The 26,725-nt window shown below is 39.4% G+C and overlaps 1 pseudogene across 1 annotated transcript; it reads left to right on the forward strand.

Moving 5' to 3' along the window:
- Positions 1 to 5,981: 5,981 nt before the first annotated feature.
- On the forward strand, positions 5,982 to 26,667 carry LOC146466918 (uncharacterized; annotated as a pseudogene). Its single transcript, XR_014867908.1, has 6 exons — positions 5,982 to 6,536; positions 13,745 to 14,038; positions 16,779 to 17,099; positions 21,233 to 21,557; positions 23,005 to 23,151; positions 24,760 to 26,667. The product of XR_014867908.1 is annotated as an uncharacterized LOC146466918 (transcript).
- Positions 26,668 to 26,725: the final 58 nt, after the last annotated feature.

The following is a 26,725-nucleotide window of genomic DNA, read 5'->3' on the forward strand; positions in this document are numbered from 1 at the left end:
TCACTCCATTGGTACCAATCGTACCATTGGTACAACTGGACGAGCAGAATCCCAACGTACTCAACCCGATTCATTAGGAAAATAGCCTAAGTCCCCTTAATGAGATGCATTTCACCAATGGTGTACCAATGGAATTCCAAGTCACTCCATTGGTACAAATCGTACTAATCGACGACCGGAATCCCATCGTAATCAACCCGATCTATTTGGAAAATAGTCTAAGTCCCCTTAATGAGATACATTTCTTCAATGGTGTACCAATGGCATGCCCAGTCACTCCATTGGTACCAATCGTACCAATCGACGACCGGAATCCCACCGTAATCAACCCGATCTATTCGGAAAAATAGTTTAAGTCCCCTTAATGAGATGCATTTCACCAATGGTGTAACAAATGGAATACAAAGTCACTCCATTGGTACCAATTTAGTACCTTTGGTACCAATGGACGAGCAAAATCCCTCCGTACTCAACCCGATCCATTAGGAAAATAGTCTAAGTCCCCTTAGTGAGATGCATTTCACCAATGGTGTACCAATGGAATTCCAAGTCACTCTATTGGTACCAATCGTACCATTGGTACCAATGGACGACCGGAATCCCACCGTAATCATCCCGATCTATTAGGAAAATAGTCTAAGTCCCCTTAATGAGATACATTTCTTCAATGGTGTACCAATGGCATGCCCAGTCACTCAATTGGTACAAATCGTACTAATCGACGACCGGAATCCCATCGTAATCAACCCGATCTATTAGGAAAATCGTCTTAGTCCCCTTAATGCGATGCATTTCAGCAATGGTGTACCAATGGCATGCCAAGTCACTCCATTGGTACCAATCGTACCATTGGTACCAATGGATGACCGGAATCCCACCGTAATCATCCCGATCTATTTGGAAAATAGTCTAAGTCCCCTTAATGGGATACATTTCACCAATGGTGTACCAATGGAATTCCAAATCGCTCCATTGGTACCAATGCACGGCCGTAATCCCACCGTAATCATCATCATCTATTTGGTCCCCTTAATGAGTTACATTTCTCCAATGGTGTACCAATGGAATGCCAAGTCACTCCATTAGTACCAATCGACGACCGGAATCCCACCGTAGTCAACCCGATCTATTAGGAGAATAGTCTAAGTCCCCTTAATGAGATTCATTTCACCAATAGTGTACCAATGGAATGCCAAGTAACTCTATTGGTACCAATCGTACTATTCATCCTGATCCCTTGGGAAAATATCCTAGGTCCCCTTAATGAGATGCATGGATGCATGAATGAATGAATGAACGAACGAAGGAACGAAGGAACGAAGGAACGAACGAACGAACGAACGAACGAACGAACGAACGAATGAATGAATGAATGAATGAATGAATGAATGAATGAATGAATGAATGAATGAATGAATGAATGAATTAACGTTGTTTATTTATTTATGTATTTATTTATTTATTTACCAATTAAGTCTTCACTCTTAACAGAGTATTGCAGACTGCTTTAAACTGTAATAAAGACTACAACAATGAATAAAACAATAACATAAAAGTACTAATATGTAAGATCACACAAAGATTGCCTAAATGAACATGGCCAGGTAGATATTAGAAATTCTGGTGGGAGATTGTTCCACTGCGCAATTGTCCTAGGGTAAAAAGTGTTCTTGTAATAATCACGTGTACAACGTGACTGCTCAAATTGGTGACTAAGAGGCGAGAGCCTGGTGTCCATTCTAATCTTATGTTTTTTTGAAGCTTGTCCCATTCGTAAGTGGCTAACCGGTTATTCTGTTTGTACAGCATACAGAGACGTGCGTAGACGTGCGTCAGATCGTCTGAGCTCCAGAGATTTCCATTTGAGAGGGGATAACATATCAGTGACACTGTCTAATCTGTCGTAGCGCTCAAGTACCAAACGAGCTGCTCGGCGTTGAATCATTTCGACCTGTTGTATGTTCTTAGTTGCGTAAGGGTCCCAGACAGTGGCACTGTATTCAACAATCGGTCTCACTAGGGCTTTGTATGCTCGTTCTTTAGATTTGGCCGAGCAAGTGCGGAGATTGCGGCGTAGAAAGTTCAGAGTCTTGTTTGCTTTGGTGGTGATTTCATTTACGTGGTCATTCCAGCGTAAATCATGCGAGAGGTAGATCCCTAAATATTTAGTAGTATCAACAGTTTCGAGGACCTTACCATGAAGTTTGTACGTCTGCACCTCACCCGTATAACGTTGCACTTGCTTGGATTAAATTTCACACGCCAGTCGGATTCCCATTTTTCCAAGCTATGAAGATCATCTTGTAATTGCCAGCAATCGCTCTCAGATTATTAACGTGTCTAAAAGTAGCGGTCACCTAACTTACAATTGAGTGACTATGCGATAACCGCGTAAAGAACAATGTAAGAATTTTCATAAATAATTACAATGTCTGGTACAAAAACTAAGAATTGCATAGATGGGAGCCCTTGTATCCATCTTGTAGAAAGCTCGGTAGATCACGCCTTTTTATTTGCGATTTAAAAGCCTTTAGACTGCTCGCGAGTCTCTCCTTACTGGAAAGATTTGGATTTGGGTTTTTTCATCATAATGGAAGCAAACGACACTTGATTGCTGTTGTTTCGAGACTTCAACCATGCTACAGATGCCCAGAAAGGAACTTTTTTGAATAGATTACTCAAATTTAGGGGTAGCAACGTAAAGGAGAGCACTGAATTAATCGGTATTCAGGATACATTTCCACTTCATGCTTTCGATTTAATTTATTGTCTCAACAGAAATTGGTAAACTCCCCTGCAAGTGGCAAATACTTCTTTCGTATTGACGGAAAGGACAGACCGCGGATTTGACTCTCCTTTTACCTTCAAGTCACTGAAAACAGGAATTCCTTCAGGCGTTCATGAAACCGAAAGCGGATACCAACGGCCGTGGACAGCCTAAAGACATTCAAACATTCTTCTATTTAAGGCCGTTCAAACATACACAAGTCATCAATAACGAAGAAACCATGGTGGATGGCTGCAAATAAGACAACAAGAAGAAACAATACCTATGTAAAAGTGGGGGACGGGAAATCTGAAGATCATTCGGGAAGAGAAGACTCTGAAATATTTGAACCCGCTGGATGGACATTGGGAATATCAAGAAATTATATTGAATTAGAATCTGCGTCAGTTCAGTATAATGAGCCGAATAAAAAAAACAATGAAACAAAATGTAGGAAGGAAACGTCTTTCCAATAATATTCTCAGGCTTTCTTTTCGCAACCGCATAAGTTGCGATGGCCATACACTCACTTATTCATCCTTTCACCCGCAGTTCAATCGTCTCACTGTTTTGATCAACAGTTTTAATCACAGGCATAGTCTGCATGCGAGGCGCTAGAAAAGGAGAGAAAAGAGGGCGAATCGTGCGCGCGCGACGAAGTGCGAAGGAGAGGGAAAATGGGAAATTAAAGGCCTAGCGTTTTCGGATTGATAATTGATTCGCATTGCCCAATCCCCCCCCCCCCCTACCCCGGGCATTAGCCGGGCATTTTTCTATATTGTCCATCCCGGGGGATCGACATGAGTCTATGACAGGTAAACATTCGTTGGCAAAGACAATAAATTCTCGATTAACTACGTCTGAGTACGACATATATGAGATACAGTTAAAACTGTATTAAGCAGACATCCTCGGGACCCTTGCTAGTGTCCGCCAAGAGAGGATGCATCCTCTCTTGTGTCCGCTTAATACACTGGGGTGTCCGCTAAAAACAGATTCCCTTAGAACTCTTAGAATTCGTCTTAAAAGGATCACATGAATACTCCTCAATATGAAAAGGCCTGGAAAGGGTCAAATACATATACCATTCCTTTGAACGGAAAGGTGTTCGGCAGACTAAAAACCAGGTCGGGTTTATTCACCAGCATAAAAACCTACTGAACACCCAAACGAAATCACATATCTTATGGAAATAAATGGGCACGTTCTAAATGAAAGCTCATGGCCATGTGGTTATCCAAGTTTTTAAAGCGCTCAACAAAATCAGGAAAAGTGAATTCAAAATTACTGGAAAGAGGGGGGGGGGGTGGGGGGTGGTTCGGTTTGAAGCTACCTACCCTGCGAGCAGTGGTTTCTCCACCGGTCGTTACGCTACGAAAGGGATTCTGTCTCTTTCATAGCGTAACGACCGGTGGAGAAACCATTGCTGATAGGGCAGGAGCTGCCTGCGAGTACATTTTACAAGGGGGCACGTTTTCATGTATCTGGTAGAGACAGAAATTGATGAAGGAAGGATTTGTAGTTTGCAGTTAGCCTGTTTTATACCAACTACAGTGAAACCTCGATTTAACGAACCTCTATTTAACGAAGTCCTCGATATAACGAGCGATATTCTATGTGCCGACCAAAGTTACAGTAAAATGTATGGAATAGAACCTCGATATCACAAACCTCGATATAACGAATTCTTCGATATAACGAACATAATCCGGAAGCCCAAACGTAAAATCTACCTCGATATAACGAATTACAATGTCAACACGCGACAGAAAATAAACGCTGAACATATCAACACGCTGAAAGTGTCATTTTTTGTAAACAAAAGCTGCGCGTCTGCTCAAAAGTGAAAATTATTGCTACTGAAAGCCATCATGCTTAATGAATTGCATCTCAAAACGCGGCACTTCTGGGTGACGAAATTTGCATTGAATTGCGTGACAGAAGTCACTTGTGTTACAAATCAGTCATTAACTATGACCTCGATATAACGAACATTTTGGTCGTTTACCCTCAAGTTCGTTATATCGAGGTTTTCGATATAACGAACCCTCGATTTAACGAACAAATTTGGCCGGTCCCCAGCGACTTCGTTAAATCGAGGTTCCACTGTACCTGAATTTCGAATTTCCTGTTTGCCACACAGATGTTTTGTCGATGAGGTCACATATTACTAAATTTGATCACTTTTTGTTAATCAGGCCGACAACAGAGATAGCATTTCCTGTTTGGTAAGTCTATAGAAAGATTTTTTGCCGACAAAGTTAAATGGACGATGAGAAGTCCATTGAAAGAGTACCACAAGGCTGACACAACGTAATATATTTTAAAACAATATTTTGGCTGGCCAAACCAGCCTTCTTCAGGTTTAGATGTTACTAGTATAGAAATGAAATTACAATATTATATATAATACAGGATGTTGCAATACATAAAAGCGGCGGAAACGACAATTACAAGGTGGTACCAAAAGATAAGAAATTACGTAAAATAAAATAAAAATAAAGAAATGAAAAAAATACAATTCATCACGTCTATTCAAACCGTGGGGTTCCAAGGTCCCCGCTAAATCTATAAGAAAAGACTCTCTGGCTTTTCTGATTGAATAACGTGGAAAATAAGATGGGACTTGTGCTGATGCCCGCTTAATAGAGGGTGTCCGCTTAATACAGGTTTGACTGTAGTCGGATCCACAGAACGAACGGTCACTACCAAGTAAATTTGGAAAAAAAACGAAAAAACAAAAAAGAAAAAAAAAACCCAAGTAAATTTGGATTTGATTTTCCTATTGTCATTATTCATTAGTATTATATACAGCTCATATATGTGAGGCGAATTTGAAAACTGTATAGTTGAATTTGCGCCATATAAATAAATAAATAAATAAATAAATAAATAAATAAATAAATAAATATTATTATTATCATTATTATTATTATTATTATTATTATTATTATTATTATTATTATTATTATTATTATTATTATTATTATTATTATTATTATTATTATTACCACAGTGCTTATCCGAGACTCGGTTCTTTCACAGACTTTGTTAGCCAAAACGCGAACCCGATATTTTAAGGAAGATTTTGGTGGTTCCGTTTTTAAAGGACGAAGACATTTTCCTAGAGGAGTCCCTTGACTGCCACTTCCGTTATATCGCGATACCCACATAAGAGGAAATAAGAACACGGCATGATCGTGGGCGGACTTTTCAAACCGGTAAAACAATTTTATAGCTCCGGTCCACCCCTACTCTGTCAGCGCAGACCCAGGTATTCTTTGCACTCAACAGTTACACTCCTCGAGCTCCCTGGATTGCGTGACGCGATTAAAAAGTCGTCTATTGGCGAAGGCTACAGAGAATCTATCATTTACAAATTTTTCCGTTCGCGTCTCATCCTTCGTCATTCGTCGTTCCGCGTTCTTTCTTTTTCGTCCCAATCCCTTTGTCTCGCATTTCCGGTTGTTTTGTTCAGGAACAAGTTCCTGTTTTCAAGTTGTGGCCGTCTGGCCGAAGTTCGATCAACTCATTGTCAAGTCTGGCAGAAGGTTTTTCAACACGCAACTTCCATCGCAAATAGAAGGAAAATTCCTTAAATCCACATGGCTCGACTCATGAGATTCGTGGTGTGATAAACACTTCACTTTTGAGACCTTAGCCTCGACGAAACAACTGCTTTGTAATTTCGTTAGTGTTTTGGCGATGGAAGCGCTTTCTGATCGGCGCGTTTTTAGGATAACTCTAGTAATGATGATCTTTTGTGCAGGTGAGCATTTCTATTTTTTAAAAAAAGTAAAAAATAAGAGTTGTCTCCGAGGGTTAATTGTTTGCTTATAAGTTCAAACCTTATCTCCAAATTTTATAAGATTTGCAATTTGGGAACGGATCGTAAACTATGAGAAATCGTCAAAGGAATTCTAAGCTTTAACTTCACTACGAAATGATATGGTTGTTTGAAGAAGTAAGCAAATAATCGTAAAATTCGTATTATTGTTCTTTTCTCAGAACTATGCTCAACTTAACAACTGCATTTAAAACTTGAGTTACAAAACGCATAATTATTTAAAATTATGCATGCATGCATGCATGCATATGGTCAATATATTTATTATATGCAGCCATATTTTTATCATTAAGTTCACAATCACATCACGTTTTAATTCACTCTCACAACAGGTTCTCACATCAAATGTTGATCACCCCGAAACACCTGCTTATCGCAATTAAGAAATAAGTAAATGTTTACATAATGTAGATGCTGTGTCAACAACAAAACACAACATTTTTAAGAGTGGCCGTCTGTAATTTTCGACTAATGTGTTTTGGGTAAGAAAATATAAAATTCCTCAAACTTTCTCAAAACAAAGGACTAGGTAACTGATTTACATTGATATAACTCTTGGGTGAATCAAATAAATATTTTAGCTGCAGGACGAATAATTTGGTTTTTCAGCTCTCTGAAGGCACTCAGGGATCATTTTACTACAGATCGTAAACATCTGGGTCTGGAAATAAAGCGTGACTAAAACTAAACGCCAAGTTGGAACTCGAAATCAGAAGACATTTATGATTAATTCAGGACGGTTATTTCCAATTTTAATAAAAAGCTGAATATTTTATCGATTTTTTAACTTGTCTCTTTTGTAAGCCATTTCGGCAGGTACAAAAATCGGCTAAATTCAAATGAAAATATCGCCAATGGTACATTACTAGACTTCATAAAAGTACACCCCAGTTAAAGAGCAACGTCTTCCCTTCAAATATATGCAATAAAATTTTGGGGCCAACGTACCTACGAAATTTGACAGTTGAAATTACAAAGTGCACTTTCGTAAACAAACACTAAATTTTCAAATAGCTCAACGACGACGAGTCAATGACATGCGGAGGAAAACAATCTAAAATCCCCTCGTGTCATGAAATACCCGGAGTGAATAAAATATTTTGCTTCCTGTTATATTTTTTGTGGATTAAAAATATATTTTCGATGAATCATTCGCGAATTTTGAAAGAAACAAGACAAGTTTTCAAAAAGTATTGTTTAATTGTCACACCACCTGTTCAAAAGATAAGCAAATTCCGAGCTTCAAAAACAATCTAAATCGATAAATTATTTGACTTCTATTCCATACGTGGGCCAAAGGCTATCTACAAGAAACGTACCTTTACAGTGGAGTGTACTTTTGCGGCCAGATGGTGAGGATCTGTGAAACGCACGTAACTGAGTCTCGCAAAAATTTACGAACTTTCAACAAGTTGGATTGCGTGACATGAGCACAGAAACTTGTCCGCCCACCTGTCCGTCCATCGATGATCAAGTAATTTCGCGTTCAGTTTGGCGACGTTTACTGAAGGGGTTGAGAGGCGTTAAAGTTAGTCGAAAGTGAGCTTTTGTTTATTCTCTCGTGACAATCATTGGCCCCTACATAAAGCAATTGCTACTTAATACAGGTCATGACGACATGCGGTTACTCAACCATCGTCGGTGGAACATGTAGTTTTAGTGCAGCAAATCCTGCAATGGTGAGGAGTATAGCGCTAGAGAGTTGTGTCAAGGACAGAAAAGCACGTCTAAAATCATGCGACGCCCGTGATGCTTCCTTGCAAAACGAGGCGCAGTTAGTGTTATATACTCGGATTGCTCCTAGCTAGAGCAGGTAATCAACTGAACCAGAGTAGTAATGCAATAATAACAAATTTATAGTTTGAAGTTACACTATTCCTATCCTTAATTAAGAAAACGTTTACAAATCTGCTTGATAAAAAGGACAATTCCAACATAATACCTGGTCAAGAAATTAAGATTAAAACTAGCCCGCTATTTAAGTTGCGTTATGTTACTTCTCACGTAGAACTCCCATCCCCTCCGGGGGAGGGGTAAAGGGTAAGGTGGGAGATGAGGAGGGTCTGTGATTTCATCGTCTTAGGTGTGGAAAAGTTCAACCAGGCGAGCAGGAGAAGTGAACACAAACTTCTGGAGAGGAATCGAAAAAACAACGAAAGTAGGAACTTTTTGGTCCCATGCGCTCTCCGTTCATTCCCTTGCGAGCCTTCCCCGGTCTCGGAGAGGACACGACTGCTACGTAGGCAACGAATTTCAGGGTAAAATGATTTATGTTTAATGGTTACTTTTATATTGTAAGGGTAACGCCGTAAAGATTCATTTTTCTGATTTTTAAACTACTATGACGTCAATAAATTCCAAAATGATGGGGCGCGCGGAAAGTTTTAAAAGCAAAAGTCGTTTCCCTTCCAAGGGAGTAGGAGAAATGAACGAAAAATTTCTGGAGACTGAAGGGGAAAAACAACCGAGGTAGGCACTTTTTGGTCCCCTAAGCACTCCATACATTAACTCGCTACCCTCCCCCACGAGCCTTCCCCGCTCGTTCATCAACTTCGTTGACGGATATCTCTTTTAGCAGCTGTACAATACCCGAGGTTAAGGAAAGCTCCACTCAGTAGAATTAGAGAAGAACAACGATTCCCACGATGAAGACGATCAACCAACAAAGCTCTTCACTTGCCCGGTTGACGGATATGTAAAACTTTTCCAGCGTTACAGCTCTTTAGAGAACCATGTTCAGTACGGTAAATGTGAAATTGTCCTCGAAAGGGAGAACTTATTTGACAAGGCCAGAATCGCCTAGAGAGACAAACTTCTCCGTGGTTCTGATATTCAACCAGCTAGTGGCAAGATCCACTCTTCGAGGCCCTGCTGAAGAGATTCAAACACAAGGCTGGGCACGATAAAGAAGGCTGAACGTTTCACTGAAACTGTAAGAATGCTACCTCAGGGGCGTAACCAGGATTTCTAGGGGGGGGGGGGGGGGTCCCAAATTGGTTCCAACGAAAACGGTTGGTCTAAAATCCTTACATTACGTACATACAAGACTTTGGCGTTTACGCTACGCAAACAGAAGACGCCTTGGTTGCCGTTGAGCGAACGTGTTTATCACTTCCTTGATATTTATGTCTCGGTGGTAGTTGATGTTCATCAACGCCAGCCCAGACTCTCGCTCGCTTGACATGGTCGACCTCAGGTATGCTTTTAACCTTCTTAGTGTACTGAATGAGCGCTCACATTCAGCTGACGTTATCGGCAACGTGCACAAAATGCGCTCCTTTGACTTCTTGGATGGCGGGCCTGTTTCCTCTGCTTGTTCGACGCTTCCTCTATGTGCTTTGTCGTCATTCTGTCTCTTCGGTTCTGGGATTGGAAATTCATCAATATAATCGATGTTAGGGCCGGAAAAATGTCTTGATTCGAATTTCTTACGCATTATCACTAAATGTTTCGCTGTGCCTACCTTTTTGGTGAAAAGAATGCATCGATCTTTTGTCATCGGGACATTGTTACGAAAACCACCAGCTCGCACAACACCAATGGATCGTCTACTGATTTAGCGGGAATTTCTGCTGTGCACACACGTGCATCTTGTTACACAGGAATCGCAGCTCTGCTCATGTCTCCGAAAATGCAAATGAAACGCAAGTAGGTACCACAATGACGTTCACTGTACTTTGTAAGCATAGAACAAAACGAAGAATTTCAGGAATCGAGAGTCCATTACACTCTTGCTGGGATAAAATCACTGTTAAAAATAGGAGAGGAGGGGTTTCGGAACCCCTGGAACCCTCCCCTGGCTACGTCCCTGTACCTTGATGAAAAGTTTCCCATTGGCCAGGAAACCGGTCATAATGACATGCATGTGACATAAGGTTGGCTAAGGACAAAGGCGGAAATAGAAGGTTTACAGTAGATGATTTCCTCACTCCTCAACAAGTCCAATCTTATTTTTGCAGAGCGGCTGCTAAGCTAAAGAACAGCCAAGAAGACACCCCTGAAGAAGATATAATTGCCGCTGTGGGCGGGCGAAGCTGCTTATTTACTAACTCGCCAAACTATTCTTGACTAGTGTCTGTTATCCCATCCAGTCACTTTCGAATCATTTAACCTCTGTAACTTAAATACTTCGAATGGATTCAAAGAGCTTAGCATCGTCATGCTCCGCAAAATGTGTGAATCTTGACTTTGATTTAATAGATGTCACCCATTTCTCAACGGCACGTAAGGCACCTTACATCGAATTGCAAAGGTGTCTTGTGGATGAGTGCAGCTGTGCACTTTACCAAAAATGATTGCAAAATTTTTGCATAAGTCTTGTAACAAAACGGTATATAACAGTTAGCATTTGATGTATTTTCACGTCTTCCATGCCTTCGAGTTGTACTTTACTTCCTTTCGTGGATATTACGTAGAGAGATGTAGACTTGTTGGCGGAATGTAGGAACCGGAACTAGAATATCTCTTCTAGGCTGTCATTAGACAACAAAGGCGTTTCAGAATTTTTGTCATGACTCAGACCCCCTTCTAAGAAACTTACTACATGTGCTGCCAGTCTCCTGTAAAGAAAACAAGCAAGGCGGTGCTGCCAATGGAGTTAGCAAAATCCAGCTGAACCCAGACTGAAAATCGGCGATAAATTAACGCAGGTTAGGGGAAACATAGAATGTTCAGTTTCTGCAGTAGGCGCTTGATTGCTTTCTTGTTTAGCTAAGTAGTCTGTATCCGATATCCTCTCTTTTGATATCGCATCACATGAAAAAACGTTTTCTTTAAAACTGATATCAGATAATCATTTGCGCGGCTCGGCGCTCACGTCTTCCCGACCCGAGTGATCTGGGGACGACAATGTGTATGTAACGCAATCTTTTTCGCCTTGCCAACTGCTGGATCAGGAGATCATGCGCCACAGAAAAGATACTTCTATTGTCGGAAAGGGAACATTAGCTTGACGACCTCAGTTGTTGTAAGGATCTCGAGAGTCGTTGGATCTTTCGAATACCGTAAAACATTCAGTTTTTCCGTGACGAACAGCGGGAGTTACAGTCGAAGAATGGTCAAATCGAGTCAAAGTTTGCCTTCTTTGTCGAAGACTGTATAAACTTCACCACAAATTCCGCGAAAACATGTTTCCATTCCGTCATCCCACTGGGAAGGTAACTGAAAGCATTCATTTTTCTCCAAGTCAGAGTATCTTAAGCACGTAAGTGGATTTTGTAATGTTTTTGCTTCGTATTTCATTGACTCGTCGTTGTTGAGCTAATTAAAGATTGCGTTTGTTTACAAAAGTGCACTTTTTAATTTCAACTGTCAAATTTCGTAGGTACGTTGGCCCCAAAATTTTATTGCATATATTTGAAGGGAAGACGTTGCTCTTTAACTGGGGTGTACTTTTATGAAGTCTAGTAATGTACCATTAGCGATATTTTGATTTGAATTTAGCCGATTTTTGTACCTGCCGAAATGGCTTACAAAAGAGACAAGTTAAAAAATCGATAAAATATTCAGCATTTTATTAAAATTGGAAATAACCGTCCTGAATTAATCATAAATGTCTTCTGATTTCGAGTTCCAACTTGGCGTTTAGTTTTAGCTACGTTTTATTTCCAGACCCAGATGTTTACGATCTGTAGTGAAATGATCCCTGAAAGCCTTCCGAGAGCTGAAAAACCGAAATATTTGTCCTGCAGCTAAAATATTTATTTGATTGACCTGAAAGTTACATGAATGTGAATTACTTATCTAGTCCCTTCTTCTGAGAAAGTTTGAGGAATTTTATTTTTTCTCACCCAAAACACATTAGTTGAAAATTACAGACGGCCACTCTTAAGCTTATATTTTGATAGTCAACTAAATATTTCCAATTCAAAAACATGACAGCAAACACGTACAGTACTGGGTGACAAATTTAGTGTAAGTCGTACCTGATTTCGATATTTTTGAATTCTGATGTGGTAGGTTTTTTTTAGTATCAACCAGCTGACTTGGTAAAAATCTAAATCAGGCTATAAACTTTCATTTAATGTATGAACTGGCCTTAAATAATATGTCAATTAAAATACACAATCCCCAATCAAACGATTCACACTGATGAATATTGTCGGGCTGACAAATCGGACTGAGAAACCAACATTAATAAACCAGCTGCTACTGTGACCCGACATGCTTATAATTATATTACAATGTATATATTCAAAGCCTTGTACATGTTTGGAGGGGGTGGAGATGCCCAGAGCTATAAATGACAATAAAAACAGGCTTAAACAAGTTAAAACACTTAATTATAATTAACAGCTATTAGCCCTTGGAGAGGCCTTTAATTGTTAGAGGAAAGTCAGTTTGTCTTAGATGCAGATTAGATTTTGGGGCTTTTTTGTCGCAGGCCCGAACTGGATCTTGTTTTAGAAACATTATATTTGGAATTGCACCTCTGAAAACTGAATTACAGAATTTTTTTCAGTTTTCATGCACCCTTCAACTGATTCAATATCAAAATACAAATTCTCATTTCCTATGTCCAAACATTTATCATATATTATTAGCAACAGTTGGGAAACCTTGGTTCAAAAAACAAGATAAATAATCAATTAAAGATATTTCATGTTGGGGGATCATATTCACCCTAACTTACAGATTTCTACTATATAGCCCCCTCCATGGAGGGGAATTTTCTATATCACCCACCTAACCCCTCTGACTGGATATATTCCAATTATGCTTCATCTTGTATAACGTTAAGCTTTCTGATTGTTATGCTGCATTTATTAAAACATTTATGAGCAGAGACATTTGATGCTGATAATTAATGTGCATGCATGGTCCCAGAAAATATCCATACTCCCCCCCATGCCAGGCAAGGTTTCTTTGCACCCCTCAGTGAAACACTGGAAAATTCCAGTTGAACTTTATACTTTTCTTCTAAAATTTTGCCTTTTAAGATCCCCATCCCCCTTGATTGGAATTTTCAGATGACCCTCCATGGGCCGGGTGGGTATGGATTTTTTCTGGAATTGTACAGATTATATATTAGGGCTAATAATTTCAAGGTTAATATTGTTAAGCACCATTGAGACAGGACAGTGCCATAGCTCGTATTTACTTGATAATTCCTTTTTTTTTTCCTTTTCAAGGCTTGACACAAATGGTGGCCGAGGCTTATAATGTCAAAATAATCAGTCCTACAAAAAACCAGATCATCAAGTACAGGAACCAGTCTGTCCTGTTTAACTGCACAGTGACTTCATCAATCTCCAGTGGGGCAAGGTTTCAATGGCGTAGAAACAAAACGGAAATTCACCCCAGTAATATAAGTAATACTTCTTTCTGGTCAAGCTTTGAGCTGAAAAATTTTACTTCTCAAGATGAAGGAGAGTATGTTTGCAATGGTGGTAGTGATGACGATTCTGTGGTGGTACACCTTGCTTGTAAGTACATGCAAATAACTTTGATCTGAAAATGTTAATTTAAGTATTGGTTTTGAGGTAATTAGTAATTAATTAATAATATTGATTAATAATAATACTTATAAATTTCAGCTGATATCAATAAATTGTCATATGGGAAGATACAAAAGCTTTCAGGATTGCATGCATGCACTCTCTTGGCAAAAAAAACTAGCATAATTTTTGGAGGACTTAATTCAGCTAGCTGTTCTCTATACCTGTTACCTATCCACTTTGTACCATGACGGTAGCACATAAGGCCTCAACATATATAACTCCGCCAACCAGCTCTGTCAGCTGCTGCGATTTGTACCTCACTCCAATTCTTCCATCCTGAGCCTTTTCCCTTTCCCTCTCCGCCATCCTCCTCCATGTCATCCTTGGTCTGCCCCATTTTCATCCCCCTTCTGGTGTCCAGATTAATGCAGTCCTGCAGTCACGGTTCTTTCCTCATGATGTGGCCGATGAATCTCCATATCCGCCTTCGCACTTCCTCACTGAGATTTTCCATCTCAGCCATGCATCATCAGGACTTCTTTGTTTGTAATTCTTTCCTGCCAGCGTGTCTTAAATATCCATCTAGCTAAGACATATTTCTGCTTTGGAAGACGTCGATTTTGTTGTCATCACTTTTATTCATCTTTCACGTCTCGCAGCCACACATCAAGACTGGCTTTATCACTGTGTCTTATTGTGACAGGGTCAGTACTTAAATTAGACACGTATAATTTTTGTTATTTTCAATATTTCTGAGACCCTAAAATTCTATTGTTTTATCTTCGCATTCAGGAATTTTCCGGTTTAAGTTCACTAAACGTAAAGCTTATTCATCGCTTAGGAATATTGGGTGTATGCAACGTTACGGTAACCACACTATTGCTAAAATGTGTTAGCAGGAACTTTAAGTTTTTGTGGTTACTTTTCGGCAAATCATTTTAATTATATAGTAAGTAGGATCGGTAAACTTATCGATCGCCCTAGATAACGTAATTAAGTAAAGGATATCCTTGCCGCCGTGTTTTACTACGGAAGAAATGGTTTCTTTTGGTTTAACAACACATTTCTATTGTTCTTTGCTAATTAAATCACTTTTGTATAAAATATAAATGTTAAGGCTTTAGCTGTATTTCAGTTGAGTTTTTGGAATCCCGGCGGACTTCTGAAAAGATTGAAGAGCGGTAAACGAAGTCGAAAGCTTCTAGCACTTGGTGTAATCTGTTAGTCATTAATTCCCGTTTATTCTACGTTACTTTATTTTCTTGCTGTATTAATTGCTCAGATCGATGATCTGTTAATAAATTGCCTGGAGAAACCTTGAATCCTTCTCGTTCCTGCTCGCTCAGCTATACTTTTTGCGAAATTTGTCCCTAATATTACTATAACAACATAGTGTATGCTAGGTTTGAAGTTTCTAGAACTTTTCGGTGCGTTTTTATGAGCGTGTTTAGGGTTTTGGTTTGCTAAGAATTATGGGTAAAGGTACCAGTCACAATCTTTGTTGGTGTGGTGGATTGGCGCATAATGCTACAACTGAATTAAAGTGCTTACAAAAGACGGTTGTAGTTCTTCAAGGCTGGGGCTGGCCACTTAAGGACATTTTGGGTGGGGCCATTACTATATACCTACCTATAAAAATCTCATAATAACAGATCAGAAATCCCTGGAAATGTTTTTACTCTGTATGCGCTTTTATTATGGCATTAAAAAAAGTGACTGGTTTCAATGCTTCCAATCCTCAGGTCAATCAATTTTTTGTTTTTGCTCTGTTGACGCTGAGTAGTTGTTGTTTTTAGTTCATCATGAGGTTCAAAGTTCTAACAAACTTTTTATGCACTGATCTTTAAAGCGATTATCAGTCAATTTAGGAACAAAAATGGCATTGACAGGTGATGGAAGGTAATGGAGAAAACAATTAAAATCAAAATGCGTTAAATTGAAAAATTCTGATTTGCAGATTTCTGATGAAGTCATGCAGATGCAATGTTTTGTTGCAAAGTTGGAATGGTTTATATAGTCCCCTTGCATGTATAATTTTATGTACTTCAAACCCTGGCCATTAAAATAATAATTGTCATTTCGGATATTTCATCAGGAAATTATTCTATGGACTGCGTGTACATGATGAAATATTTGGAATGTAAATGACTTAAATTTTAATATTATTTTGTTCAAAACTAATTACTGCCTGCAATTGTTCACAAAAAATGACTCAGATTTTGTGTTGAAGAATTTAAATTGTTGGTGTATATATATTATGGGTCATTTAAGTAGCTGTCTAAATAATGCATGCTGATGGCTGGGGCCGGCCAAATCGATCTTAATGCACTGCATGTTCAATTAATTTTGAAAGTGCCCTGCACTCAAAAATTTCAATTTTTTTTATTAACTCAGATTACCATATGCAAAATTTTGAATAAAAGATCTTCTAAAAATGTTAGCACTTACTAAATTAAGCCCCTGAAACTACTGAGGGGGTTAAGTTTCTAAAGATTACTGACTGTGCAGGTGCTGCATTGATGGTTAATCCTCATTAATTAAGAATCATCAAATGCTTTTCGTTCAACTATAATTTATTCTTTTTTTTTCTACAGATTACCATGCTTAACCACTAAATAGTGTACCTCCACTCCTTTTAATAATTATATCCAGCCCTGTGGTGAGAAATAAATTGTATGATCACATTATATTTTGCATTTTCTGATTTTGTTCACAAATTTAACAGCAAAACCAAAGACAAGACTTAGTATTATTGGAGATCAAAACAGTACCATCATCATTGATACCTCGCCTTACCTTCGGTGTGACGCAGTGGGATGGCCAAGACCGACAATCTTTTGGATGAAGGATAACAAGAATATCAGTGACATCAATGAAAATCATCAATATAAAGAGGAAGTGCCAGTGTCAATCAACAAGTCCTCCAAAAAATTTGCTTCTAAGTTTGTGATTCAGGCAATTCAGAAGGGAGATGGTGGGGTGTACACCTGTGTGGGTATGAATGCTCTTGGAGTGGACAAACGCTCTGTATCTGTCAGAGTTCAAGGTAATCGTTACAGTTGAACCTCTAAATCCTTAAGGGTGGGCTGATGCCTCTGCTTAATTCTTAGGGATATGTTTGAACCAGTATCACTATTAATACATCTTAGAGGTCGTGTCAAATCTTTCTCCCTGTAAGGTAACACTAAACCTCTTTTTGTATGTGATGTGGATGCATCCGTTCTCCCTAGGTGGCGAGGGATAGAACCAGTGTGCTCCCCAATCAGGGTTGAACCACTGCTCCTCGTTTGGTTCTTCTTTGTCGTTAGTTTTTGCAGCTCAGCCACAGGGCACCAAAGCCCAACAAAGCTCCCCTTCTTTAATGCAGGCTACATGGGGCTGGGTTGATCCTATGTTCCCTGGAAGTGGCACTGAGACTGAACTCCTGCCAGCTGTGGTGGGAGCGAACCTCTGCACTCTAGAAGTTGATAATTAACTTTTGTTCCCCTGCGCTGGGGTGTGGACTGAAGTTACTTAACCTCTGCTTGAACATCTGGTCACTGAGAGTGAGAGTAAGTTCTACTCCAAGCCTCTTGGATTTGGACTGAACCACTGCTTTCAGCTAGGGGTGGGTCTTAACCTCTACTCTTTGGGGATAGGTTGAATATTAATTTTTGCTCCCTGGGGGTGGCACTAAACCTGAGTTTCTGGGGAGTGGGGTTAATGATCTGCTTTGTAGGGGTGACACCGAACTTAACCCTTTCCCGACCAAGAGTGCCATATGGCACAAGACGCAATTATGAGCTCAGTATTTGGTCAATTTGTGTGAAATTTGCACAACCAAAAGATCTTTGAAAGATCTATAAATTGAAGGCATAAAATCATGCCCCCCTCCTACATGAGACTTGATTTACCACCCCTCAAACTTTTGGATTTTTTTTCCTTTGTATGTTAATTTCCAGTTGATATCTTACAACGAGCAATGCACTGAGAGCTGTACATTAAACTATAGTTTAGGGAGATACCCAGTATGTACAACGAATAAGAAAATTTTCAAAGTTTTTCTTCTTTCGTTTTGGACTTTTTTCACTCTAATATGTGACCTCCTCCATCTCTGTTGGTGTGATTTATAACACACTCCAGAAAATACCTTTTAAATGGTATATCACATGTAGTCTCCCAGTTCATAGTTAGCAATTTAGAAAAATTCCCCATTTCCCTCGGACGGGAAAGGGTTAACCTCCTCAGCCCATTCTTTCAAGGATCCCTGATAGGATTATTCTTTTGAAGATTATTGTAAGATCCTTATTAGATCCTTGAGGATCTTATAAGGATCCTGACGAAGATCTCTGGAGGATCCTTGAAAAGATCTTAACAAGAACCTTGTAAGATCCTCATCAGATCCTTGAGGAGCCTTTAGGATCCTGACAAAGATCTCTTATAGGATCCTCTTAAGATCTTTTTAAGAACCTCGTAAGACCCTTGAGGATCCTTAAGGATCCTGACATTAAGATCTTTGGATGATCCTTGAACAGCTGTTACTAAGAACCTTGTAAGATCCTCATCATATCCTTGAGGATCCTTATAATTAAGGATCCTGACAAAGATCTTTTATAGGATCCTTTAAAGATCTTTTTAAGACCCTTGCAAGACCCATGAGGATCCTCAAGGATCCCGTGATAAAGATCTTTGGAAGGTCCTTGAACAGTTCTTTACAACAACCTTGTAAGATCTTCATCATATCCTTGATCTTTGAAAGGATCCTTTAAAGGATCTTTTTTAAGATCCTGTAGGATAATAATCCTAATGAAATATCTGAGGGTCCTGCAACTTTCAAAGATCTTCTTAAAGATCCTCATCAGAATATTCAATAGATCTTTATAGGATCCTCAAGAAATCCTCTAGGATCTGTAAGTATCTTTTAAAGATCCTTGTCTTCAAGGATCTTTACAAGACCTTTGCAGATCTTTGCAGATCTTTGATTTTTGAAGATCCTCCAAAGATTTTCACCAGGGAGGGCTTTTCCCTTGAAAATTGGGAGGGGCGGAAAAAAGACCCTGGCATCGGCTGGTCACGTGACCACCAATCACCCAAAAATCTTGGGTGTAATAAATTAGTGGTGACTAGATTATGAATAATGTTGATATCGACTGGCAGTTTGCACTCATCATCGGCTAAATATAATGCGCCAGTTACGCAGTCTATATTAAGGTTCGAATTTTGCATTAGGCAAAAAGTATCCTTAGTTATTCGGCTTTAGTTTGCTCTAAACCACCATAAGGCCAGGGAGACATTGTGATAAACAACAGGGCGCAGAGGAGTCATTCAGAGCAGTTGTGGCGTATGCCAATCAAATTTGTTGATTTAAATATGTGAACGTGACAAAGCAAGGCATCATGAGATCTTGCTACGTGTCTGTTGAAATATTATCTAGAAAGACAGAAGCCACAATGTCTGCCTGGCCAGCATAAGGCGAAGGGGTGACCTTTTCGGAAGGCATTAAGATCTTAACAAGAAAGGCTGCGAAATAGACTATTTAAATAAGCGAAACCAAACCTTGCTTAAATGCTCCAAACGATGTAAGAAGCATGTCGCAAACTGTGAACGGGCAGAACAAGAGATCAAATTATAAAGAGATTAGGCGAAAGCCAGAGGATTCAGAATAAAAAATGACCTTGACCTCACACTTAAACAGTATCAAACTATTGGTCTTTTGTGATTGAATTCAAAGCTCAGGCAAAGAGCGATGCTTTTGTCTCCCTTGAACGGCAAGAAGTTAGGTATAAGGAACTGGAATAGTAGCGATTTTCCAGGACCATATGGGAGAAAGGCAATCAAACGTCTAGGCCTTTTTGAAACTCCTCACTTCAGGACTGGAAGAAACTGAAAGAAGAAAACGTACGGTGGTTTAAAAGCCAACCTTAGCCCAATGACTACGATAATATTGTGCAAAATTTTCAGGGGCACCCAACGGATCGTTTCGGTAAAGTATCTGTTCGGAAGGCTCTTAATCCCCTACAATTTTCTAAAGGGAACTTTCACCTCGAACTTTTTGGATATGGGAAGTTTAAAATGTCGTTTCGGGTACCGAAAAAAGGTCAGCTAAGATTTTCGGAAAGGAAATAACACCTATTAAAGATTTTCGGGAAATGGACAAACGATGACCTAGTAATTTCGAAACGACTCAAGTTCCCCTAGACTGACCGAACGAATAAAAATATTATAGCGCAGCCTAAAATGAACCTACAGAGCTTTAAAGGCACTCCAAAGAGTCTAAAATAGTGTTTCAAAGGATCTGAGAGAAAACTGTCGTTGGGTGCCCCTGAATTTTAGCCTCAATGTAGCCTGCATTACGGGCGTTTATTTAGCCAAGAGTAAAGTGCCAGTCGATATCAGCATTAGGCATAATCTAGTAATTGCTAATTTATTACACACAAGATTTTCGGGTGTTTGGTGGTCACGTGACCAGCCAATGCCAGGGTCTTTTTTCCGCCCCTCCCAATTTTCAAGGGAAAAAAAGCCCTTTGGAACAAGGTTGCTGGAATAGGGATACTTTATTCCGTGGGATGAGGTCGGCTTCCGTTTCCTAAGGGCTGGGCTATGCCCCTGCTACCTAGGGGTAGGGTTTAGCCTCTGTCCCTGAGGATCAGGTGAACTTATTCCCTCTAAAGTTGGGGATGTGCCTATTCCCCCTGAGGGTGAGGTTATAGCTCTACGTTCTGGATGTGTGGCTCTTCCTCTAATCTTTAGAAATAGGGTTGAACCGCTACTTCCAGGGAATGAGATAAAGTTATAATCCTTTAGGGTGGAGGTAATTGCCTCAGTACTGTAGGAGTAGAGTTGCACCTTTTCTCTCTGGGGGTGGGGTAAGTCGCTGTTCCTCTATGGTGGGCAAGAGCCCATTACTGGGGGTGTGCAACTCGCACATTGAGCCTATGTCATGGCGTCTGTTTTAAAATAGATTTTAGATTACTATTTCCCATGAAAGATGAAAGATTGAACTCTGGTCTCTATAAGAGGAAACATTTAACATGATTTAAGGAAACTGTGGATTCATAGATGTTTTCACAACATGAGCAGTGGGCCTTTAATAGACAATGTCAATTAAAGGCCCACTGCACACGTTGTGGGCACATTTATGAATCCAAAGATTCCTTAAATCATGTTAATGTTCATCACATAACTGTGTTTAACTTTTAGCTGGCCCAAAAGATTATAAACCCACAGTGACGGCAGAGAAAACAAAATACACTGTTGAACCCGGCAAAGATGTATCACTAGTCTGTCTTGGTGAACAAGTTCGATACTCGCCTGTTTTGGAAATTGAATGGAAATAATCTTAATATCTCAAGTCGCCGCTACAACGTTAGCAAGAGGTTCACCCACCAAAACGATGGGTTAACACCCAAAGTGCACATGCGGCTTACCATCTTTGATGTTGGTTATGGTGACGAAGGGAACTACAGCTGTGTTGTAATAGCTGCTAAGGAGCGTGCACGTGATGACATAACACTTGAAGTAAAGGGTATGTAGAAATATATTATACTGTAGACCTTTGTCATAAATGGCAGCTGATAAATCATCATTTTAGTTTCATGATTATTAAGCCCTACTATAGCCTCATTAGCATGTGTAAATTTAATTATAGAATCTTTATTCTTAAATGGGTTTATTAGGGCTAATTAATAAAAAAGGCTATTTTATGAGACCTAACATGTACATCATGGGATTTTAGTTGTTTAGAGTCCAAAATGTGCTGGAATTAAAGTATTGAGCCGAAAAATACGGGACGAAATAATACCAGTCAACTGAGTCATGGGTAATCAGGGCCGTACATAGCAGGGGGCAGAGGGGGCAGCTGCCCCTGCCAGGAAAACTAATTTGTTTTCTAACATAGTGTTAGAGTTTGCTGAGCTATTTCTTGTAGCTATATTGGTCCAAAATCACAAGAAAATCGACTAATTGACTGAAAAAATCTCTCTTCAATGAGAATTCCAAATAATTATTTTGAAAAATCTTTCGAAGCAAAGACCAGTACAAGTTTTCTTGTGAAAATAATGATTTTGTAATTTGGGCTGCCTGTGATTTAGAATTGTGTACGCGCGTAGGCTGTTGCGAACTAAATAACAGCAGAATACAGTTTATGAAGTAAAATTCATGTGAAAATTAGCCATGTGGAATTTTTCATGTCGAGCCAATGACGTCACTTCCTGTAATTTGAGCCTTAACTTCCGGAACAAGGCCAAGTAATGGCGGCCGTGAAATCTCGAATAAAAAGCTAAAAAGAAAATTACTTCCAATCGCCGTAAAGGATTGAAATTTGGTAACATGGGTAAGAAGGTCATATTCTACACGAAAATGCAAAACGATGGAAAATGAAATTTTCGTCCCAGGGGCATTTTAAGACGTTGTTTAAAAAGTCGACACAAAGGGCTAGGGCCAGGTTGTTCGAAAGCCGATTAACGCTAATCTACGATTAAAAGTTAATCTAGGTTTTCATCCCGCTCTTTAAAAGTGATTTCGAAGCCTAATTTCAAGCTAAAGGTAAAGGAAAGTCTATGTCAAAACTGAGGGCCGAACTCTTTTGGAAGAATCTTTATTGATCAGTTATTAAACTCGAGTCAAAGTTCACGTTAATCCAGGATTGGCTTAATCGGGCTTCGAACAACTGGGCCCAGTTATTTAAACAGAGTCTAACTTAGGCCGCGGCTTAAGACAATCAGTGGGCCTCCAAATCTGTTTATAAGTGATTTATTTTACGAAGATAACTAGTTTTTGCAGTCTGGGATGTAAGCCTTCTTGTTACCGTCAGCAGCAGACGATGTTTAGATTTGACTGTTGGCAAAATTGAAAATGGCTTAGAACGTGGTTTTGTTAAACACCGTCTAACTGACCCAAAATGTTTAAAATCTAAACGCCGCACGAAAATGGGCAATATCCAGAAATAAATGGTCTTGCGTTTGATTCCACAGACAAAGGTGGCAACGGAATGGAAGTGTGGATGATAGTGGTCCTTAGTTTTGTGACATTGGCGCTGGTCTTGACGCTGGTAGGGCTGATCTTCCTTATATGTCGGCGGAAAAAGCGGAAGAAGAGAATGGCCAAACTAGCTCAGAAATGTACGTGACTTTATGGAAATTTCCCCCACGGAACCCCTCCAACCCCTCATGCAAAGAGCACATGGGTGTCTGGAACGCTTCCGATCTAACCAGTCCCCCGAGCGAATAGGCTCAAGTTGCAGAAACTTATAAGCGGGGTTGGTAACAATTGCTCTTATGTACCCTTAAGGGGTTTATTCGCTATTCTTTTTCATCTTCGCTTCGTGTTCCTCGTGGGCATGATTTACAGTTGAACCTCTCCACAACGGCCACCTTAGGGACAGAAGAAAGTGGCCGTTGTGGAGAGGTGGCCGTTATGGGGAGGTAGGGGTGTTATATGACACCTTTTTTTCGGGAAGTACAACATGTTTATTGTGCCAAGTTCATGCTTACTGTAGCCTATAATGGCAATCCAATCTTAATTAATATATAAAGATAAAATACACAATAAAACGTAAATAATGTTTTGAATCAAAATGTTAACAAGATGAAACGAGTAAGGTTCGCAACATTCGCTATGTTATTGTAGACAATTTATGCTTACTGCAGCATATAAATGGAACACAATCAAAATACGTATATCATTTAAATGGATACAGAAACGTAATGTTCCGAAGACAAATGTCGATGACTGCATCAGTTTATAAAAAAGGTTTTTCAAAAAAGAACTGTACTGGCCGTTGTCGAGAGGTTATTTTGGCAGATGGGGACACACTTTAGTGGCCGTTGCCGTTGTAGAGAGGTGGCCGTTGTAGGGCGGTGGCTTTCTAAAAAATCGAGTGTATGAAAATTTTACCCCTCCCCCCAAAAAATCTTTCAAACAAAAGTTTTACCCCCCGTTTACAATGACAGTTTGAAATTTTTACCCACCCCCCCCCCCCCCCCAAGGTGTGGCCTGGTGGTTGAATTGTTTAGAAGTTCCTGGGCACAACGCTTGGTTACATGCGGAAATCGCTAGCTCTCTGAATCTGAACTGGCAAGAGAAACAATCAGAAGTTAGGCGAAATTCAAGTAAGGGAACGTACCTTAGAATAGCTCTTCAATGTCTTGATAATAACGATGTTGTGTTACTGCTGGAGTCTATTCTTCAGTCGTCAAAAGAAGGTATACAGAAGGTCAAAGCAGCTCGGGGTTTCAGAGGAGTACAGGAGTATTTGATGTATGGATGTGGATATATAGATTTTGAAGAAGGCCACTATCTCTATTCGTCTTTTAGCCATTTTATTTTGCCCAGATAAACAAGCCTTCAGAGATGAACTGCTTGATGAAATACACGGTTTGCCAGTCTATGTCATTACTCAACCTATTACGTGCAAGATCTTTGTCGCTCTGAAGAATAGTAGTGATATGGAGAAGTATCTAGTCGATTTTATCAACTCCATGATTAATGAGAAGAATGATTGCTAAATACATTTAGTTGGTACCTTTTGTATGTCTTAAAATTTTACCCCCCTTACTTATCGTACAAGGTAAAAAATTACCCCCCCAAAAAGAGCTCATTAAGAAACTTACCCCCCTCAAAAACCACCGCACCCCCCCCCCCCCCCTCTCCTAGGACGTAATAAACGATCGGTCCCTTAAAGCTGTTAAAACAAACAAATAAAACACAGCATTCTTTTTCTTCGACAGATGGCCGAGAAGATCATGACAACAATTTCGAAAATGATGTCATCGTCTCGTACAGCTCCAAAGACTACGACTGGATCAAGGAATCTCTGCAGCCAGTTTTTGATCAGAACAACATCAAGTACATCATCCACTCCCGGGACTTCAAACCCGGCAAAGCGTTTTTCGAGAACATGGCGGATAGTGTGTACAACAGCCGCAAAGTGATTCTGGTAATGTCTCAGAATTACCTATCCAGCGGCTTCTGCAAGGACGAGATGCACATGGCGCTTTGCAGATCTGCGCAACGCGACGACGGGTCGCTGATTGTGGTGAAGATTGATGACTTGAAACCCAACGACATACCAAAAAGTATTCGGCACAAAACGTTCATCGACTACGCCAGCAGAGAGGAAGCGACAACGTGGCAGAACAGAATTCTGGAATATGTGCGGTCCGAGAATAGATTATTAAGTGTGACGTCGGATGAAAGTGCGGACAACACTCGTGCTACTGAAAAGATTGCATTCTTTCTTAATGCGTTCAAACTGAAGAAGAATAAAAAGCAGAACGTGTACAGAGAGCTCGCAGATCAATCGCTATGACATCTGTCTATTTTACAATACAATCCACCTTGAATAGTGAAACTTTAGCTCGCTAACAGGCCCTCCGGTACCATTGGCCTTTCCACCATTTTATGTTCAATGTAAAATTATTTCTTTGTGAAATTTAATGCTCGTCCTAACTAGAATTTGTGCTATAAACTAAAGGTTAATAGTATTATTATTATTATTATTATCATTATCATTATCATTATCATTATCATTATCATTATCATTATCATTATCATTATCATTATCATTATCATTATCATTATCATTATCATTATCATTATCATTATCATTATTATTATTATTATTATTATTATTATTAAAAATGTGGAGAACAGTGAACTGAATACTGGGGTTAACTCCGCATCAACTGGCTTATGAAAAAGTAAGAACCACGGGAGACAGATTTGTCAACTGTCCGGATATTTAGGTATGTTTTTGTTACATCAGTCCGAAGGTACAAACATTTTGAGAATGCTAAGCGTTTTGACTTCATTTTTATCTATCACTATGTCCATAAAGCAACGATGTAATATTGTTCTTGTAATTATATATTTTGTCCTTTTATATTTTAAATTCTTGATTTATAGTTTTTTTAGCTTTGTATTCTGATTTATTCTTATATCTTTTATTGCAAATCAGAGGTAATTCAGCCTGTGGCTGCAAGGTTTTTGATTAATAAACTATCTGTCTATCTCTGGTGCCAAGCAAAACCTCGCAGGCAGCTCTCGTCATTTCAAGGTTCTCGTGTCGCACACGACAAGTTGTAAGTTTAACCGCCTTTTGTAACTTTTGGTTTTAACACATCATTATAATTAGCCTACAATTTTTTGTAAGATAATTGGTATGTAAGCGCGAGGTTCAGCTGGACTTGCAAAGTTCGTGTAATCACGTGCTTCGTAAGGCCCGTTTTAACGATTTCAACCTTGGACCAATTTGTTGAATGGATGTTGGGCAAATGTCGAACGGAGTTTTCCTGACCGGCTTCAATGCCATTCACCATTTTGGAGAGCAAAGGAAATGTTGAATGAAAGTTTAAACCAATTTAAATTTGATTCGATTCGCTTTTAACAAGCTTTCAACATTTTTTACACTGTCAACTATGTTGAATGACCTGTTCAAACATCCCTCAACATTTGCTTCAACAAAGTGTTGAACGCATGTTGATACAAATGATCGCTAAACCGTTTAAGTTGGCCTTTAAACGAATCCATCATTAGGCTTTCCGTTTTCAGCCCATTCTTACGAGTTGTTTCATGTGTTTACGACTAAGTTGTGATAATTAAAATAAAATAAAATAAATGCAGTGTAAGTACCTACACGTTCAATTGTACATGTATTATAACAATTAGATAAGTGATGGTTGATGAAGACATAGT

Source organism: Pavona decussata, unplaced genomic scaffold (assembly GCF_977016875.1).
Source record: "Pavona decussata unplaced genomic scaffold, jaPavDecu1.1 SCAFFOLD_140, whole genome shotgun sequence".
Classification (NCBI taxonomy): Eukaryota; Metazoa; Cnidaria; class Anthozoa; order Scleractinia; family Agariciidae; genus Pavona; species Pavona decussata.